General features: G+C 47.3%; 1 protein-coding gene across 2 annotated transcripts in view; it reads left to right on the top strand.

The window, feature by feature from the left end:
• The window catches only part of C14H16orf71 (chromosome 14 C16orf71 homolog), a 386375-nt gene that overhangs the window by 311167 nt on the left and 56191 nt on the right, over nucleotides 1-19017 (top strand). For both annotated transcript variants that reach the window (XM_029576717.1, XM_029576716.1), the window contains exon 28: nucleotides 6525-6739. The gene's annotated coding sequence lies outside the window, so the exon portion shown is untranslated. The remainder of the gene's footprint in view (nucleotides 1-6524; nucleotides 6740-19017) is intronic.

The raw sequence follows: 19017 nt of genomic DNA, 5'->3' as shown, positions 1-19017 counted from the left end.
CCTATGGGTTGGAAGGAAAGTGGGATCCCCAGGCCTACAGGGTATTCCCCTTAGCAGGGGGGTCCAACTCATTCAGAGAGAGTAGTTGCTAGCTATGATTACCTAAGCTCTTTCAGAGCAAGTTATCAGGGACAAAAGTGGAACCCATAATAAAAAAAAATTGGGTAACTTGTCTTACACCATTTTCTGCGAGGGGCAGACTGTATGGAGTAGCAGTCATTACTACCCTTCACAGAAGGCTTGGAGGTAGGCTACATGGAGAGGCAGTGGCATAGGGCCAACCTATACAGTACAGCAAGTGTAGCTATCCTTAAGTAGGGGTTTCGTTCGACTGACAGCTTGAGAGAGGTAGAGTGCATGAAGCGTCAGTTTGTACTTCCTTATTTAAACTTTCAGAATAGGCTGGATAGAGTATTTTTGGTCTTTTTTAGCAGTCCTTTCCTATGTTGCACTGTTACTATGTTATCAGGATCACAAAGGGGAGGACCTTGTGGTGAGAGAACCCATAAGAACATAAGAAAATGCCATACTGGGTCAGACCAAGGGTCCATCAAGCCCAGCATCCTGTTTCCAACAGTGGCCAATCCAGGCCATAAGAACCTGGCAAGTACCCAAAAACTAAGCCTATTCCATGTTACCATTGCTAATGGCAGTGGCTATTCTCTAAGTGAACTTAATAGCAGGTAATGGACTTCTCCTCCAAGAACTTATCCAATCCTTTTTTAAACACAGCTATACTAACTGAACTAACCACATCCTCTGGCAACAAATTCCAGAGTTTAATTGTGCGTTGAGTGAAAAAGAACTTTCTCCGATTAGTTTTAAATGTGCCCTATGCTAACTTCATGGAGTGCCCCCTAGTCTTTCTACTATCCAAAAGAGTAAATAACCGATTCACATCTACCCATTCTAGACCTCTCATGATTTTAAACACCTCTATCATATCCCCCCTTCGCCGTCTCTTCTCCAAGCTGAAAAGTCCTAACCTCTTTAGTCTTTCCTCATAGGGGAGCTGTTCCATTCCCCTTATCATTTTGGTAGCCCTTCTCTGTGCCTTCTCCATCGCAATTATATCTTTTTTGAGATGCGGCGACCAGAATTGTACACAGTATTCAAGGTGCGGTCTTCTTAGACTTCTGGCATTAGCATACAAACATTTCAAAGTTTGTTTTTTGTTTGTATTTTCATTCTGCTTTTTAATTGATAGGGATAAGTTAGAATTTTTTAGCTTAGGTGAGTTTTTAGTTACAGGCACTTGGACTATTTTTCTAATTATTGGAACCTCACTCAGTCGGGATGCCCTAATTCTAATGAATCATTAGTATCCTTTGAAGATACCTCTCTCCGAACCATGCGCTGCTGAGCGACTGTCGACTTTCCCCTTTGTTCTAGTTTTAAAGCTGCTCTATCTCCTTTTTAAAGGTTAGTGCCAGCAGTCTGGTTCCACCCTGGTTAAGGTGGAGCCCATCCCTTTGGAAGAGACTCCCCCTTCCCCAAAAGGTTCCCCAGTTCCTAACAAAACTGAATCTCTCTTCCTTGCACCATCGTCTCATCCACGCATTGAGACTCCAGAGCTCTGCTGCCTCTGGTGACCTGCGCGTGGAACAGGGAGCATTTCAAGAATCACGCCAACCCATAGGATTGGCGTGATTCTTTCCTTTGTCACAAGGCCCTGGTCTCTGTGGAATGGGCTATATCGCATCCCACCTCACAAGACCTATCGTCTAACTTCCACTAAAATGTGTGCCTTCTCTATAGCAGGTCCCACATTCTGGAACTCCATACCACCAGACCTTCGACTGGAAACAAGCACGCAAAAATTCAAAAAAAAGCTTAAAACTTGGCTTTTTAGAAAAGCCTTCCCGGATTAACCCCATTTATTCAACCCTCCACCCTTTCCCCCCCCCCCCCCCCCCCAGCAATCTTATCTGCCCAATCTATAGGTAAATACTGACTCCACTGTCATGGCTTATTCCTTATCTATGATATGCAATGTTTCATTCTAACAAAATTTAATAACTACTCGTTAATTAACCAATTTGTAAATACCAACTGCAATGTTATGGGGGTTTTTTCTGATTTAAGACATACAATGTTTGACACTAACAAAGTTTGTTAACTTTCATCTATATACTCTGCCTAGTTCAGCTTTCACCCGGTTTAATGTATTTCCCTGCTGTTACTCGTTACATGTAAACAGATATGATGTTTCGACGAAAACCGGTATAAAAATGGTTTTTTTTAAATAAATACATAAATACTAGGGTGCAAGTGGTCTCCTGGGCTAAGGGTCAATTTGTATCACCACAAAAGCCCTGTTGGGTGGTGACCTTGTCATCTGTACGCATTATTCACGTTCACAAAGCATTACTGACTAGATGTTCAGGTGCCAGAAACAGCTGATTTTGGGGAAAGTGTGCTCCAAGAGGGTCTTTGAAATTCCCACCCAGTATAAGGGAGCTTGGATATATCCCATGTGTCTGGACTGATCTAGATATTCCAGGAACAAAAATTAGCAGGTAAGAACCAATTTTAAGAACAAAAGAATATACCATACTGGGTCAGACCAAGGGTCCATCAAGCCCAGCATCCTGTCTCCAACAGTGGCCAATCCAGGCCATAAGAACCTGGCAAGTACCCAAAAACTAAGTCTATTCCATGTTACCGTTGCTAGTAATAGCAGTGGCTATTTTCTAAGTCAACTTAATTAATAGCAGGTAATTTCTATTATCCGAAAGAGTAAAAAAAATGATTCACATCTACCCGTTCTAGACCTCTCATGATTTTAAACACCTCTATCATATCCCCCCTCAGCTGTCTCTTCTCCAAGCTGAAAAGTCCTAACCTCTTTAGTCTTTCCTCATAGGGGAGCTGTTCCATTCCCTTTATCATTTTGGTAGCCCTTCTCTGTACCTTCTCCATCGCAATTATATCTTTGAGATGCGGCGACCAGAATTGTACACAATATTCAAGGTGTGGTCTCACCCTGGAGAGATACAGAGGCATTATGACATTCTCTGTTTTATTCACCATTCCCTTTCTAATAATTCCCAACATTCTGTTTGATTTTTTGACTGCCGCAGCACACTGAACCGATGATTTCAATGTGTTATCTCTTCCTTGGGTAGTAGCACCAATATGGAACCTAACATTGTGTAACTATAGCATGGGTTATTTTTCCCTATGTGCATCACCTTGCACTTGTCCACATTAAATTTCATCTGCCATTTAGATGCCCAATTTTCCAGCCTCACAAGGTCTTCCTGCAATTTATCACAATCTGCTTGTGATTTAACTACTCTGAACAATTTTGTATCATCTGCAAATTTGATTACCTCACTCGTCGTATTTCTTTCCAGATCATTTATAAATATATTGAAAAGTAAGGGTCCCAGTACAGATCCCTGAGGCACTCCACTGCCCACTCCCTTCCACTAAGAAAATTGTCCATTTAATCCTACTCTCTGTTTCCTGTCTTTTAGCCAGTTTGTAATCCACGAAAGGACATCGCCACCTATCCCATGACTTTTTACTTTTCCTAGAAGCCTCTCATGAGGAACTTTGTCAAATGCCTTCTGAAAATCCAAGTACACTACATCTACTGGTTCACCTTTATCCACATGTTTATTAACTCCTTCAAAAAAGTGAAGCAGATTTGTGAGGCAAGCCTTACCTTGGATAAAGCCATGCTGACTTTTTTCCATTAAACCATGTCTTTCTATATGTTCTGTGATTTTGATGTTTAGAACACTTTCCACTATTTTTCCTGGCACTGAAGTCAGGCTAACCGGTCTGTAGATTCCCGGATCGCCCCTGGAGCCCTTTTTAAATAGTGGGGTTACATTTGCTCTCCTCCAGTCTTCAGGTACAATGGATGATTTTAATGATAGGTTACAAAGTTTTACTAATAGGTCTGAAATTTCATTTTTTAGTTCCTTCAGAACTCTGGGGTGTATACCATCCGGTCCAGGTGATTTACTACTCTTCAGTTTGTCAATCAGGTCTACCACATCTTCTAGGTTCACCGTGATTTGATTCAGTCCATCTGAATCATTACCCATGAAAACCTTCTCCATTACGGGTACCTCCCCAACATCCTCTTCAGTAAACACAGAAGAAAAGAAATCATTTAATCTTTCCGCGATGGCCTTATCTTCTCTAAGTGCTCCTTTAACCCCTCGATCATCTAGCGGTCCAACTGACTCCCTCACAGGCTTTCTGCTTTGGATATATTTTAAAAAGTTTTTACTGTGAGTTTTTGCCTCTACAGCCAACTTCTTTTCAAATTCTTTCTTAGCTTGTCTTATCAATGTCTTACATTTAACTTGCCAACGTTTATACATTTTCCTATTTTCCTCTGTTGGATCCTTCTTCCAATTTTTGAATGAAGATCTTTTGGCTAAAATAGCTTCTTTCACCTCCCCTTTTAACCATGCCGGTAATTGTTTTGCCTGCTTTCCACCTTTCTTAATGTGTGGAATACATCTGGATTGTGCTTCTAGGATGGTATTTTTTTTTTTTAACAATGACCAAGCCTCTTGCACACTTTTTACTTTTGTAGCTGCTCCTTTCAGTTTTTTTCTAACTTTTTCTCATTTTATCAAAGTTTCCCTTTTGAAAGTTTAGCACGAGAGCCGTGGATTTGCTTACTGTCCCCCTTCCAGTTGTTAATTCAAATTTGATCATATTATGATCACTATTGCCAAGCGGCCCCACCACCGTAACTCTCTCACCAAATCCTGTGCTCTACTGAGAATTAGATCTAAAATTGCTCTCTCTCTCATCGGTTCCTGAACCACTTGCTCCATAAAGCTATCATTTATTCCATCCAGGAACTTTATCTCTGTAGCGTGTCCCGATGATACATTTACCCAGTCAATATTGCGGTAATTGAAGTCTCCCATTATTACCGCACTACCAATTTGGTTAGCTTCCCTAATTTCTCTTAGCATTTCATTGTCCATCTCACCATCTTGACCAGGTGGATGGTAGTATACCCCTATCACTGTAGTCTTCCCCGACACACAAGGGATTTCTACCCATAAAGATTCAATTGTGCATTTAGTCTCATGAAGAATGTTTATCCTGTTGGACTCTATGCCATCCCAGACATAAAGCGCTATACCGCCTCCCGGGTGCTCCTCTCTGTCATTGCGATATGATTTGTACCCCGTTATAGCATTGTCCCATTGGTTGTCCTCCTTCCACCATGTCTCTGAGATGCCAATGAAGTCTGTCATCATTCACTGCTATACATTCTAATTCTCCCATCTTCTTAGACTTTTCTTTTTTTCTACTTAGTCCACTTAGTCCACCAGTTTGTCCAGTCTATCTCCAGGTCATCAAGACCCCTCTGGTTCTTCAGCCTTCACTGCCCTCCAGTTTACCCAGACCCCTCACCCAGTCAGGTTTTAGCTATAATTATTTTTCTTCTGACTTACTTCTGAAAAAGAGCAGAAGTAAATTTGGGTAGGTAACAGGCTGATGTGCAGCAGTTTTAAAATTGGGATTTATGTGTGTAAATGTTGGCCCCACCCTGGAACACCCCAAATCCGTCCCTTTTTTTGTGCATTCTGTTGCACACGCATACGCATATATGCACATATTTTTCCACTTTTAAAATAAGAGTTGCTCATGCTCGTAGCATACACACATATTACAGTTATTTAACACATAAAATATATGCACATATTTTTATAAACTATTTACAAAATGTATACACATTGCTCCATTACAAACTTGTGAATGTACTGACACAAGTGTGCTTCCAGGGCAAAGATACGCAGTATTTTATAAATTGTGTGACTCCTGCTGCATAGTTTAGAAAATACAAGCATAACTGTAGACCCACTAACTTATGCATGTGTGTGTGTTGAGATATGCACACTATTGAAAATTACCCTCAATATACAGAGTATGAGCATTTTGAGAGAATTTCTGCAAGAAAAAACTTCTGTTGAAGACTACTTGGAATGTGTGCTGGCCTTAGAAAGCAAATTTTGCATATTGCTCTGCTGCATGGATAGCTGAAAAGTCTGCTGACCTATGATAGCAGTTATACCTAGGCTATAAGGGTCAATTTTCAAAGGGTTTAGTTGTTTAAACTTGGAATTAAAGGCACCTAAATTGGTCCCTTTGGGTGTTCACTAGGGCTCAGTCCCTAAATATAGGAGCCTGTTTTCTCTAGCTGCCTAAATTTAGATTTCTAAAAAATGGTTGCTACAGAGGTAAGGTGGGGAGAAAAAGGTACTTAGTACTAGGTACCTAAATGGAGGAAATTGAATTTCAATGCTAAATTTAGGCCACTAGGTTTAGCTCCCTAAATTTAGGGATGTTCATCTGAAAAAATAAGTGCTTTATCATGACTAAAAATCTTTCTATAAATTTTGATTCCTAAAATTTAGGTACCTAATTTAGGGACTAAACATTTTTTTAATTGTCCCCATAACTATTAGATGTATAAAAAAAAGAATTGATATGGTTTTCAGTTTGTTTGTTTGTTTTTTTGTCCCCTCTCATTTTAGGCCTGCCGCTTTTAAGGTCCCTCTGCCAGAGCACGTGTCTGATCTTCCCTACACCTGTGCTTCAGGGCTGGGAGCATCCTCCTTATATAGAACTGCTGGACCAGTTAATCAGCAAAGAGTTTTTAGTTACTGGCGTGCGACTTACCAGTCTGGACCAGGCACAAGCTCAGCTTGTCAGTGAGTTGCTCAGCTCCAGAGATTCGCTTTCAGCAAAGGTATGGAACCACAATTAAGGATCAACAAGTACTATGAGGGCTTGGGTGCATTGAATAGCATAGCAGTAAATAGGGACAAGGGGGTCTCAAGTGTACACTGTTCTACTACTGAGGGTTAACCAGTAGCTACCTAGTAATGCAAAGGCAGAAATGCTGGTCCTGGATTGCGATAGAATGCCGACGCAATCCAGGCCTCATCAAATTGTTAATTTCAGGTTCAGGGGGATGGGAGGATTTGGGGGGGGGGGGGGGGCTGGAAGGAATCAGTTTTGTGTTTTGTTTTTTTAATGGGAGCTGGGAGCAGGGGTAGAGTAGGGGAAGGGATGAGGCATTGACCCTGACTCGATTATTTGTTTTAAAGTTTAACATGCTGCCAAATTGAGGCAGGAGTGGCAGATAACTTTATAATTGCCTTGAAACAGGTCTAAAATTATCTGGCTAACCTAGTTGGATATACCCCGTATTTGGCTAAGTTAGTCGGATATCTCTGCCCCTCCCCAGAATGCCCTTTTGTTATCTGGCTAAATTATATCTGAATAAGTAGCTGAATATGCCAGTTTTGCCATTTAGACAGATAATTTTTGAGTTATCTGTCTAAATGGCTTTTGAATATGGACCTCATCATAGACCGCAACCAATAGTTTTGCAACAGCTTTAACCAGCAACCACAACAACCACAGCATAGACAAAGACATTGTGTCTGACATCAGCATAGACAAATGTAGCAGACTCCTCAAAGACTAGGCACTAGTTTTTGACACACAACAAATGTCTACACAGAATCCAGTTCCAGAAATAAGGTAAAGATTAGTGTAAGATTAAGAATCTTCAAAAATCAATGGAGTTTCATCACTTCAGACAAGTGGGCTCTGAAAATCAGGAATTAAGGATATTTTTTCAATTTCAAAACCTTACTATCTCAAAAAACCCCTTGTCATCAGAAATACATTCCCTCTTGAAATCCAAAGCAAAGTCAATGAGGAAAAGATTTTTACTCCAAGTACTTCCTAATCCCAAAAAAACAAGAAACCTTCATCCATTCTTAGATCGCAGAGACTTAAATACATTTCTCAAAAAGAAAAAGTTCAAGATAAACTCCTTAAGTACAATCCTTCCACTCCTTCAATATTAGCCTGGTTGACTTTGATAGAGCTCAAAGACGCTTTGGTCTAGTGGCAGCTCCGAGAGTTTTCACAAAGTGCCTAGCAATAGTAGTTGCCCATCTATTTCCTTGTGTTTCCATACTTAGACGACTGGCTGATATTGAGTATGTCCTATAAAAACACTCTTGAAATTAGGTTATAAGCATCCTATACAATCTTGGATTTGTAGTGAAGTTTGAAAAATCCACCCTGGTACCTAGTCAGCAGATAGAATTTATAGGTGCAAGGCTAGAGAGAGCCTATACAGAGAGCAAACAAAGTGCAGTAAAAGAAAGGATAATCTTTATTCCAAAGAACATGGATTAGAGTGCAAAGATACATGAGATTGCTGGGACAAATGGCTTCAACAGTGCAAGTTACACCCCTAGCAAGGTTTGAAATGAGATATGTGCAGTGGCACTTGAAAAACTATTAAAATCAACATTTCCAACCACTCAATCACAAGGTACCAAAAACAAAGGAGCTTCTAGGTTCACTAAGACAGTGAACAAAAACAAGGAATCTATTTTGTAGGGATGTGAATCCCGATTCACATCCCTACAAAATAGATTCCAGACGATTGAAAATATCGGACGATATTTTCAAAATTGTCAGAAATCGGGGGCTCCCCCAAAACGATAGGAAAACCCCACGATATTGATCGTGGGGGTTCTCTTATTGTTTTGGGGGAGGGCGGGAAAATCGGCACACAAAAATAACCCCTAATCCCACCCCGACCCTTTAAAACTAATCCCTTGGCTTCCCCCACCCTCCCGACCGCCCCAAAAACTTTTTACAGGTCCCTGGTGGTCCAGTGGGGGTCCCTGGAGAGATCTCCCACTCCCGGGCTGTCGGCTGCCACTAATCAAAATGGCGCCGATGGCCCTTTGCCCTTACCATGTGACAGGGTATCCGTGCCATTGGCCGGACCCTGTCACATGGTAGGACCACTGGATGGCCGGCACCATCTTGTGCTCCTACCATGTGACAGGGGCTGACCAATGGCACCAGTAGCCCCTGTGACATAGTAAGGGCAAAGGCTATCGGTGCCATTTTGAATACTGGCAGCCGACGGTCCGAGTGCAGGAGGTCGCTCTCGGACCCCCGCTGGACTTTTGGCAAGTCTTGTGGGGGGTCAGGAGGGTCCCCCAAGACTTGCCAAAAGCCCCTGGTGGTCCAGCGGGGGTCCGGAAGCGATCTCCTGCACTCGGGCCATCGGTTGCCAGTAATCAAAATGGCGCCGATAGCCTTTGCCCTTACTATGTCACAGGGGCTACCGGTGCCATTGGTCAGCCCCTGTCACATTTTAGGAGCACAAGAGAAAGGGACGGGGCATGAAAGTACAGAAAATACTGACAATGGATGCATCAAACCAAGGATGGGAAGCGCATATTGACTCAGTGTGCACACAAGATCTTTGGACAAAACAAGAGTTCCCTGTACGTACCAGGATCAGTCCAGACTGCTGGGTTATGCCTCCCCTCCAGCAGATGGAGTCAGAGAGAAAACTGAAAGCACCCCCTAGATATACTGGTGTGCCACCTGCCAGCCCTCAGTATTTCCTCTGACTCCAGCAGATCGAGAGGCATAACCTGCGGTCCTGTCCTGACTAAATTTAATATCATGTGTTTTCTTGTCTTTGTCTGACTAAATTGTCTGCACTGTCTAGATCAATGCAAGGGGACGCTTGGTTCTCTTTAGTTTAAAAAAAAAAAAAAAAAAAGAAAAAGTCATTATGTGACTGGATTTTCTGTGGGAGTTTTATTTGGCTATCGCAAGTTTTAAAGGCAGGCGTGGAGAGCTTGGCTCTCCCTCTTTTTGCCCGGATTAGGTTCCCTTGGTCCTGCGGGGGAGTTTACCGGTGGGCCGGTCACCCCCCCACCCCCCCCCCCTGTTTATGCCAGTGTTCTACTAACTGAAGAGGGCTCTTTTTAAATAAAAAAATAAAAAAATAAAAAAAAAAATATAAATTTCCTTCGCAGCCACGTAAGACCTGCTGGGGGCAGGCAGTGCTCTATTTAAAAGCCCTAGCCTGCCGCGCACACCAGGGACTCCGGAGGGGGTGGCTTGCTGTTCACCCGGCGATTTGGCGATTCTCTGCTTGGCGCGCTTTTAGTGCTGTACAGGAGCTCTTACCTTTGGCGCGGTTTTTTCTCTTAGTTCTGAATGCCGCGGTCTTCGGCCTGCACGGCCTGTGGCAGGGCGGGGGCGCGACTCTCCAGGGAGGGCCTCTGCTCCCGTTGTATTCCCGGGGGCGAGGGACCCTCCCGGGGGCCGAGTGCTGCCCGCAGCGGCACTTTGGCTTCTTCTTCTGCTCGGCAGGGGAGACAGACTACCGCGCGGTCGTCAGCCCCGCCTCCCTGTGGGAGGGAGCCGGCGGCCATTTTAGACACGCGGCAGCCTACTGCTTTGGAATCGGAGGATGAGGGCTCCTCTCCCCTATCGCCGCCTGCCTTAAGCCCGCGCAGTGAAACTGCACTGGATGGTCCTCCAGCCCCTCCCCCTATGGGCTCCACTAAAAGGAGAGTTCCTTTCTCATCAAAGTTTGTACTGTTAATGCATCAGGCATTTTTAGAGGCAGAGGCAGGCTGGGAGCCGGATGACCCTCCCCCCGCGAAGGTTCCTAGGGTTTCTCCCAGCACAGGCTTAGCGGGGGTGACTGGAAAAGCGGGAGCTTCAGGGGGAACCGGCAATATATCTTTAGGGGGCACAGGTGATCCTGGAAGACTTGATGTCGACCAGGGATCTCCGGATGCTGCGGAGGCAGGGGTCTCGGAACCACAGGAGGCGCTTGAGGGGGATGACCCCGAAATTTTACGCCTGTTTGGCAAGGATGAGCTTAATTTTCTCATCCAGCATGTGTTAAAGGAATTAGAGATTCCCGCCCCGCAGCAAGACACAGATACTTCTACGGGGGATGTTGCAATGGCGGGTCTGAGGGCCCCTCCGCAAACTTTTCCCTTGCATCCCAAAGTGGTGCAGCTGGTTTCTAAAGAATGGGAGGTTCCAGAGGCATCCCTGCATGTTAGCAGGGCGATGAATAAGTTGTACCCTCTGCCCGCACAGTCTTTGGAAATTTTTAAGGTTCCTGCCGTGGATTCGGCAGTCACCGCTGTGGTGAAGCATACTACCATTCCGGTCACGGGAGGAGTAGCGTTGAAGGATCTTCAAGACAGAAAGTTAGAGGTTCTCCTGAAGCGCATGTTTGAAATAGCGGCCTTAGGAGTCCGTGCAGTGGCTTGTAGCAGTATGGTGCAGAGAGCCACTCTCCGCTGGGTTCAGCAATTGCTTACCACTCAGGAGCTTCCGCCTGCCGAGGCGGAGCAGGCTAACTGTGTGGAGGTGGCGGTGGCTTACACAGCGGACGCCTTGTATGATTTGTTACGAACCTCTGCCCGTACTATGTCCTCAGCGGTCGCTGCTCGACGATTACTTTGGCTTCGCCGTTGGTCGGCGGACGCCTCGTCCAAGTCACGTTTAGCCGCTTTCCCCTTCAAGGGGAAGTTATTGTTTGGTGAGGAATTGGACCAACTCATCAAGGACCTGGGGATAATAAGGTATATAAATTGCCGGAGGACAAGCCCCGTCAGTTTCGTCCTTTCGGGAATGCGCGATCCCGGTTCAGGGGGCAGCGCAGGTTTCGCCCCGGTAGGGGCGGTTCTTTTTCACAGAAGCAGCAAGGTCCGATGTCGCAATCGTGGTCTCCTTGGTCTTCTTCCTTTCGTGGCAGGCGGCCGCAGCGATTGGGATCCTCACAGCAACCATCCGCCGGGAAACCTTCCCAATGAAGGCGCGCTGGCCCACTCCTCCTTCCCCTGCATCGGAGGTCGTTTATCCCTGTTTTGGGAGGAGTGGGCCAAAATCACGTCAGATCAGTGGGTTCTCGACGTGGTACGCTACGGTTACGAATTGGACTTTGCTCGACCCCTCCGGGACTTTTTTATGATATCGCCTTGCGGGCCTCGGGAAAAGCAACTGGTTATAGCCCAGACAGTAAGCCACTTACGGGCCCTCGGAGCAGTGCTACCCGTTCCCTCGGACGAGACGAGAACGGGCCGCTATTCCATTTATTTCCTAGTCCCGAAGAAGGAAGGTACGTTCCGTCCTATTCTGGATTTGAAGCGGGTAAACAAGGCGTTACGCGTTCCCCGGTTTCGCATGGAAACGCTACGGTCTGTTATTGCGGCCGTCCACAAGGGAGAATTTTTGGCTTCTTTGGATCTCGCCGAGGCATACCTTCACATTGGAATCCGGGAACGTCATCAGAGATATCTGAGATTCACGGTGTTGGGAGAACACTACCAGTTTTGCGCCCTTCCTTTCGGCCTAGCTACGGCTCCGAGAGTGTTTACCAAAATTCTTGTGGTGGTCGCGGCTTTCCTGCGACGTCAAGGAATATTGGTACATCCCTACTTGGACGATTGGCTCATCCGGGCGAAATCGGAGAGCGAGTGCAACCGGGCTGTCCAGTTGGTGATACAGCAACTTCAGTCGCTAGGCTGGGTGGTCAACTTTGCAAAGAGCCAGCTGCTTCCAAGTCAACGGTTGGAATTTTTGGGAGCACGTTTCGATACCCTGGTAGGCAAGGTATTCCTGACTCGGCAGAGGATGGAGCATCTGATGTTTCAGGTACGGAGGCTTCTGGATCTCCAATTGCCCACGGCCTGGGATTATTTGCAAGTCATTGGACATATGGTGTCTACTCTGGAGATGGTGCCATGGGCTTTTGCTCATATGCGGCCGTTGCAAAGGGCTCTCCTTTCTCGCTGGGACCAGAAATCCGAGGATTACAGAGTGCAGTTACCACTGTTGGAGCCGGTGCGGTCCAGCTTAGCGTGGTGGTTGGTTACGGACAATCTTTTGCAAGGAGTGGACCTCGAGCCCCCCCCTTGGGTCATAGTGACGACGGATGCCAGTCTGACCGGCTGGGGAGCAGTCTGTCAATCACGGGCGGTACAAGGGGCGTGGACCCCTCGTCAAGCGTCTTGGTCCATCAACCGTCTGGAGACCAGGGCAGTACGCCTCGCCTTGCGTCAGCTTCTGCCAATGGTACGGGGTCGGGCGGTTCGAGTCCTGACAGACAACGCAACCACGGTAGCATACATAAATCGCCAGGGCGGCACGAGAAGTCAGCAGGTGGCGGTCGAAGCGTCCTTGTTGATGACCTGGGCAGAGCGCCACCTGGCCCGCATCGCGGCCACTCACATCGCAGGCGTCGACAACGTTCAAGCGGATTTTCTCAGCCGTCGGTATTTGGATCCCGGGGAATGGGAGCTCTCGGACCAGGCAATGAGTCTCATCACCAGGCGATGGGGAGTGCCGCGACTAGACTTGATGGCAACTCGGCTCAATGCCAAGGCAGCACGTTTTTTCAGCCGGAGGCGAGAACACAGATCGGAGGGGGTGGATGCGCTAGCGATTCCATGGCCTTGTCACACCCTACTCTATGTGTTTCCCCCCTGGCCCTTAGTCGGCAAGGTGTTAAGGCGTCTAGAATCCCATCAGGGTCCAGTGATTCTGGTGGCTCCCAAGTGGCCAAGAAGACCATGGTTTGCGGATCTAGTCAATCTCGCCAGGGACGGGCCCTTACGGTTGGGCCATCTTCCGAACCTTCTTCGTCAAGGACCAGTATTTTTCGATCTAGCGGATCGCTTTTGTCTGGCGGCTTGGCTTATGAACGGAGGCGGTTGAGAAAGAAGGGTTATTCGGAACCGGTTATTTCTACCTTGCTTCGCGCGCGGAGACCTTCTACCACACTTGCTTATGCCAGAGTGTGGAAAGTGTTTGACTCCTGGTGCGCGACCGCCCAAGTTCAACCACGTCGTGCGGAGATAGCAGATATCCTTACTTTTCTACAGGATGGTCTGAAGAAGGGTTTAGCTTACAGTTCTCTGAGAGTCCAGGTGGCGGCTCTGGGTTGTTTGAGAGGAAAGATTGAAGGATCTTCTCTCGCATGTCATCCGGACGTGGCCAGATTCTTGCGCGGTGTTTGCAACTTACGTCCTCCGCTCAGAGCCCCTTGTCCTTCCTGGAGCTTGAATTTGGTACTCAAGGGCCTCACGGTCGCGCCATTTGAGCCGCTTAGGCGAGCCTCCATAAAGGATCTCACCCTTAAGACTGTGTTCTTAGTGGCCATAGCTTCCGCACGTCGGGTATCGGAGCTACAGGCGCTCTCGTGCAGGGAGCCGTTCTTGCGTATCTCGGACTCTGGGGTGTCGTTACGTACGGTTCCTTCGTTCTTGCCTAAGGTTGTCTCGGCTTTTCACGTTAATCAGTCGGTGGACTTGCCGTCTTTCACGGAGAAGGAGCTGCAGTCTTCTCACGGTGCCGACTTGAAGCGTCTGGATGTTCGGCGAGTGATTTTGCAATATTTGGAGGTCACCAATGATTTTCGGCGGTCGGATCACCTGTTTGTGCTGTGGCAAGGGCCCAAAAAGGGTTTACAGGCCTCCAAAGCTACTATTGCCCGCTGGCTGAAGAGCTCGATAGCGTCCTCGTACATTGGGTGTGGTAAGTCCGTCCCGGACGGGCTTAAAGCCCACTCTCTCCGTTCACAGGCGTCTTCCTGGGCGGAGAATACTCTGGTCTCTAGCCAGGAGATTTGCAGGGCTGCCACGTGGAAGTCGTTGCATACCTTTGCTCGACATTATCGAGTTGATGTTCGTGGGCCGTCGGCTGATTCTTTTGGCAGCAGTGTGATTCGAGCGGGACTCTCGGGGTCCCCTCCCATTTAAGGCGGCTTGGGTACATCCCAGCAGTCTGGACTGATCCTGGTACGTACAGGGAAAGGAAAATTATGTTTCTTACCTGATAATTTTCATTCCTGTAGTACCAAGGATCAGTCCAGACGCCCGCCCTATTTTGTGCGCAAGAGAGTCCGCTCGAGACACTTCTTTGCTCACTGAGCTGTAACACTTGAGCACGGTAAGTGGACTATCCGTCTTTACATTTTAGAAGGTAATGTTTTCCTATTTGTGAGTTGCTTAGTTTGCGCATTGCGTTTTCAGTTCTTTGCGCTTTGCTTTTCTGCAGGCGTTTACTGGTTTTAAGGGTACTGCTTGATCTAGACAGTTGCCATGGTTAATTGGCTAAGTGGGCGGAGGAGTTGTTCTCTGCTTTGTTATCCATTATACTGAGGGCTGGCAGGTGGCACACCAGTATATCTAGGGGGTGCTTTCAGTTTTCTCTCTGACTCCATCTGCTGGAGGGGAGGCATAACCCAGCAGTCTGGACTGATCCTTGGTACTACAGGAACGAAAATTATCAGGTAAGAAACATAATTTTCCTTTAACACTTCACATCAATATTCTAGAAATGAAGGCTATTTACAATGGCCATTGAGTGTTCAAATCTTACCTGAAAAACAAAACGGTAAAAATTTGGACAGACAATCAAGTGAAGATGTTTTATATCAACAAGCAAAGAAGAACAGGCTCTTTCCAACTTTACAAAGAAGCACTAAACATTTGGAAATGGACAATGACAAAGAAGATGTATATCTCGGGTATCTCTCAGGAAAAGACAATATCCTAGCAATATCCATCAACTTCAACACATGAATGGTCACTCAACAACACGCTGCAGTGCCTCTTTAAAATTTGGGGAACACTGATAAAACACCTTTTCAAATCACAATTCAATCACAGATTACAGCAGCATTGTTCCAAGAGACCATTCAACTAAGCTCTAGCGATGTACGCATTTATCATACCATGGAGCACAGGTCTTTATGCGTTCCTTCTGATCCCTTAATATCAAGGATGATTCTCAAATTAAGAAAAGACAAAGGAAGAATGATTCTAATAGCCCAATTTTGGCCATGGCAAACTTTTTTCCCCATGGTTTCACAATATGAATATAAAATTTAAGAACCACGTGCGTGCACACACGCGTGTGCGTTTGCCAGTGCGCAAACACTGAGGTGCCGATTTTATAGCCTGTGTGCATATATGTGCGTATATGCACACGTGATATAAAATTGGCTATATGTGCACACGATTTTATGTTGATGCACACATGTACACGCGAATACAGTCTCAAGCACATAAGTGGGGGAAATTTTAGTAGGTACGTGCAGCAACTATTAGACCTTTTTCACAGTTTTCCCCAGTAAAGGAGAGGACTTCCTAAACCCCCTAGCTAACTTGCCTCCCTCTTATCCTATTAGCCCTGAGCCTTAAAACCCCACTGACTAGCCTCGTTTTGTTTGTTACACTACTTCGTGCTGTCCATAGCAAAGGTAAAGTTATGAAGCAGGGGACCTCGGCGTGTGCTTGTAAGCATAACTACTTATGTGCTGACTGCATGGTGCAATCCCGGCCTGCCCATGTCTTCCCATGCCACTTCCAGACCATGCCCATGCCCTACCCCTTTTTCTGAAAACTTTTTTTATGCATGTACCAAGAAATACGCTCGTGGCCGCTAGCCTTTTAAAATCCGTGTGGTGCGTGCTGGTCCGAGTCAATCGCATATCTCCTGGTTTTGCTGCGTGCAAGCCTTTAAAAATCCACCAGTATAGCAATAGCTCCACCCATCAGATTGCCATTAATACTGAATTTCCCGACTTAATATGGAGGAACAGTTCTCCATCCCAACCTTTAGTCTCTAGCACTAACAACGTGGGTGTTTACAGAAGAACATAAGATTTGCCATCCTGGATCAAACCAAAGGTCCATCAAGCCTAGCATCCTGTTTCTAACAGTGGCCAATCCAGGACACAAATTCCTGGCAGGATCCCAAGGGATAGATAGATTCCATGCTGCTTATTCCAGGGTTAAGAAGTGGATTTCTGCAACTTCATCTTAATAATGGCTAATGGACTTTTCCTCCAGGAACTTGTCCAAACCTTTTTTAAATGCAGCTACACTAATAGCTTTCACCACATCCTCTGGCAATTCCAGAGCTTAATTATGCATTGAGTGTTGTGAAAAGAGTCTGTTAGTGAACCGTTGGGCCAGCTGACTGGAGACGGACTCCAGTCGATGGTAAGGAAGCCGGGAGGCGGAACAAGGCTGGAGCGGGTGACGAAGTCTTCACCCTGGAAACCAGAGACCCCCCCAGGAGGAGCCCGTAGGGGTCCAGGTCGCTGGGACTTAGGAGATCTGGTAGTTAAGGCAGGGGGAAGAGCAGGAGAGTTGAGAGGAAGTCCGATGGTCGTGGCTGGCTGGAGACAAGGAGAATCGAGAAGACGTCCGAAGGTCGAGGCTGGCTGAAGACAAGGCATGATGCTGGGAAGGCTGGAGCGGAACCACGGAGCGGAGGCTGGAACAGGCAGGGTCAGGCAAGGCAGGAACAGGTAGGAAGCAAGGCACGGCAGGAACAGGCAGGAAGCAAGGCTGGAAGCAAGGCACGGCAGGAACAAGCAGGGACCAAGGCTGGAAGCAAGGCACGGCTGGAACAAGCAGGGACCAAGGCTGGAAGCAAGGCACGGCTGGAACAAGCAGGGACCAAGGCTGGAAGCAAGGCACGGCTGGAACAAGCAGGGACCAAGGCTGGAAGCAAGGCACGGCTGGAACCAAGCAGGAACCAAGGCTGGAAGCAAGGCACGGCAGGAACAAGCAGGGACCAAGGCTGGAAGCAAGGCACGGCAGGAACAAGCAGGGACCAAGGCTGGAAGCAAGGCACGGCAGGAACAAGCAGGGACCAAGGCTGGAAGCAAGGCACGGCTGGAACAAGCAGGGACCAAGGCTGGAAGCAAGGCACGGCTGGAACAAGCAGGGACCAAGGCTGGAAGCAAGGCACGGCTGGAACAAGCAGGGACCAAGGCTGGAAGCAAGGCACGGCTGGAACAAGCAGGGACCAAGGCTGGAAGCAAGGCACGGCTGGAACAAGCAGGGACCAAGGCTGGAAGCAAGGCACGGCTGGAACCAAGCAGGGACCAAGGCTGGAAACAAGGCACGGCAGGAACAAGCAGGGACCAAGGCTGGAAGCAAGGCACGGCTGGAACAAGCAGGGACCAAGGCTGGAAGCAAGGCACGGCTGGAACAAGCAGGGACCAAGGCTGGAAGCAAGGCACGGCTGGAACAAGCAGGGACCAAGGCTGGAGGCAAGGCACGGCTGGAACAAGCAGGGACCAAGGCTGGAGGCAAGGCACGGCTGGAACAAGCAGGGACCAAGGCTGGAGGCAAGGCACGGCTGGAACAAGCAGGGACCAAGGCTGGAAGCAAGGCACGGCTGGAACAAGCAGGGACCAAGGCTGGAAGCAAGGCACGGCTGGAACAAGCAGGGACCAAGGCTGGAAGCAAGGCACGGCAGGAACAAGCAGGGACCAAGGCTGGAAGCAAGGTACGGCTGGAACAAGCAGGGACCAAGGCTGGAAGCAAGGCACGGCTGGAACCAAGCAGGAACGGCAACTAAGCACTCAGGAGAGCGACCTCATTGCAAGGCAAGGTAGGCGAGACAGACGCCGGTTTAAATAGTCAGCCGGCGTCTGACGTCAGGAGAGGGGCGGTTCAGCACTTCCGGGTGCTGGACCTACAAGAGGGGTTCCCGCGCACGTTCCCTGGCAGGGGGAGGAGTCTGGTTCGGGCCTCAGCCGCGTCTCCACAAGGGAGACGCCGCTGCCATGCGGCCGGGTAGGCCCAACGGACCGCGGGTCGCGGCAGGAGCGGGGGGGCCCGAAGAGCAGGTAAGGACCCGGTCGCTAGCCTGGCGACCGGGACCACAACATTGAGTAAAAAAATATTTTCTCTTACTAATTTTAAATGTATCACATAGTAACTTCATTGTGTGTCCCCCTATTCTTTGTACTCTTTGAAAGAGTAAACAACTGAATAATGTTTACTCACTCCACTCAATATTTTATAGGCCTCTATCATATCTCCCATCAGCCGTGTCTTCTCCAAGCTGACGAGTCCTAACTTCTTTAGCTGTTCCTCCCCTTTCCATCCCCTTTATAATTTTGGTTGCCCCTCTCTGTACCTTTTCTAATTCTGCTCTATCTTTTCTGAGATATAGTGACCAGAACTGCACACAATACTCAAGAGGAAGTTGCACTATGGAGCGATACAGAGGCATTATGATATTCTCTGCTTTATTCTCCATTCCTTTCCTGATAATTCCTAACATTCTATTTGCTTTCTTGGCCGCTGATGCACACTGAGCAGAGGATTTCAATTTATTATCAATGATGATGCC

Source organism: Rhinatrema bivittatum, chromosome 14 (assembly GCF_901001135.1).
Source record: "Rhinatrema bivittatum chromosome 14, aRhiBiv1.1, whole genome shotgun sequence".
Classification (NCBI taxonomy): domain Eukaryota; kingdom Metazoa; phylum Chordata; class Amphibia; order Gymnophiona; family Rhinatrematidae; genus Rhinatrema; species Rhinatrema bivittatum.
Note: the sequence above shows the minus strand (reverse complement) of the source record. Positions and strands in the feature narration are given on the sequence as shown.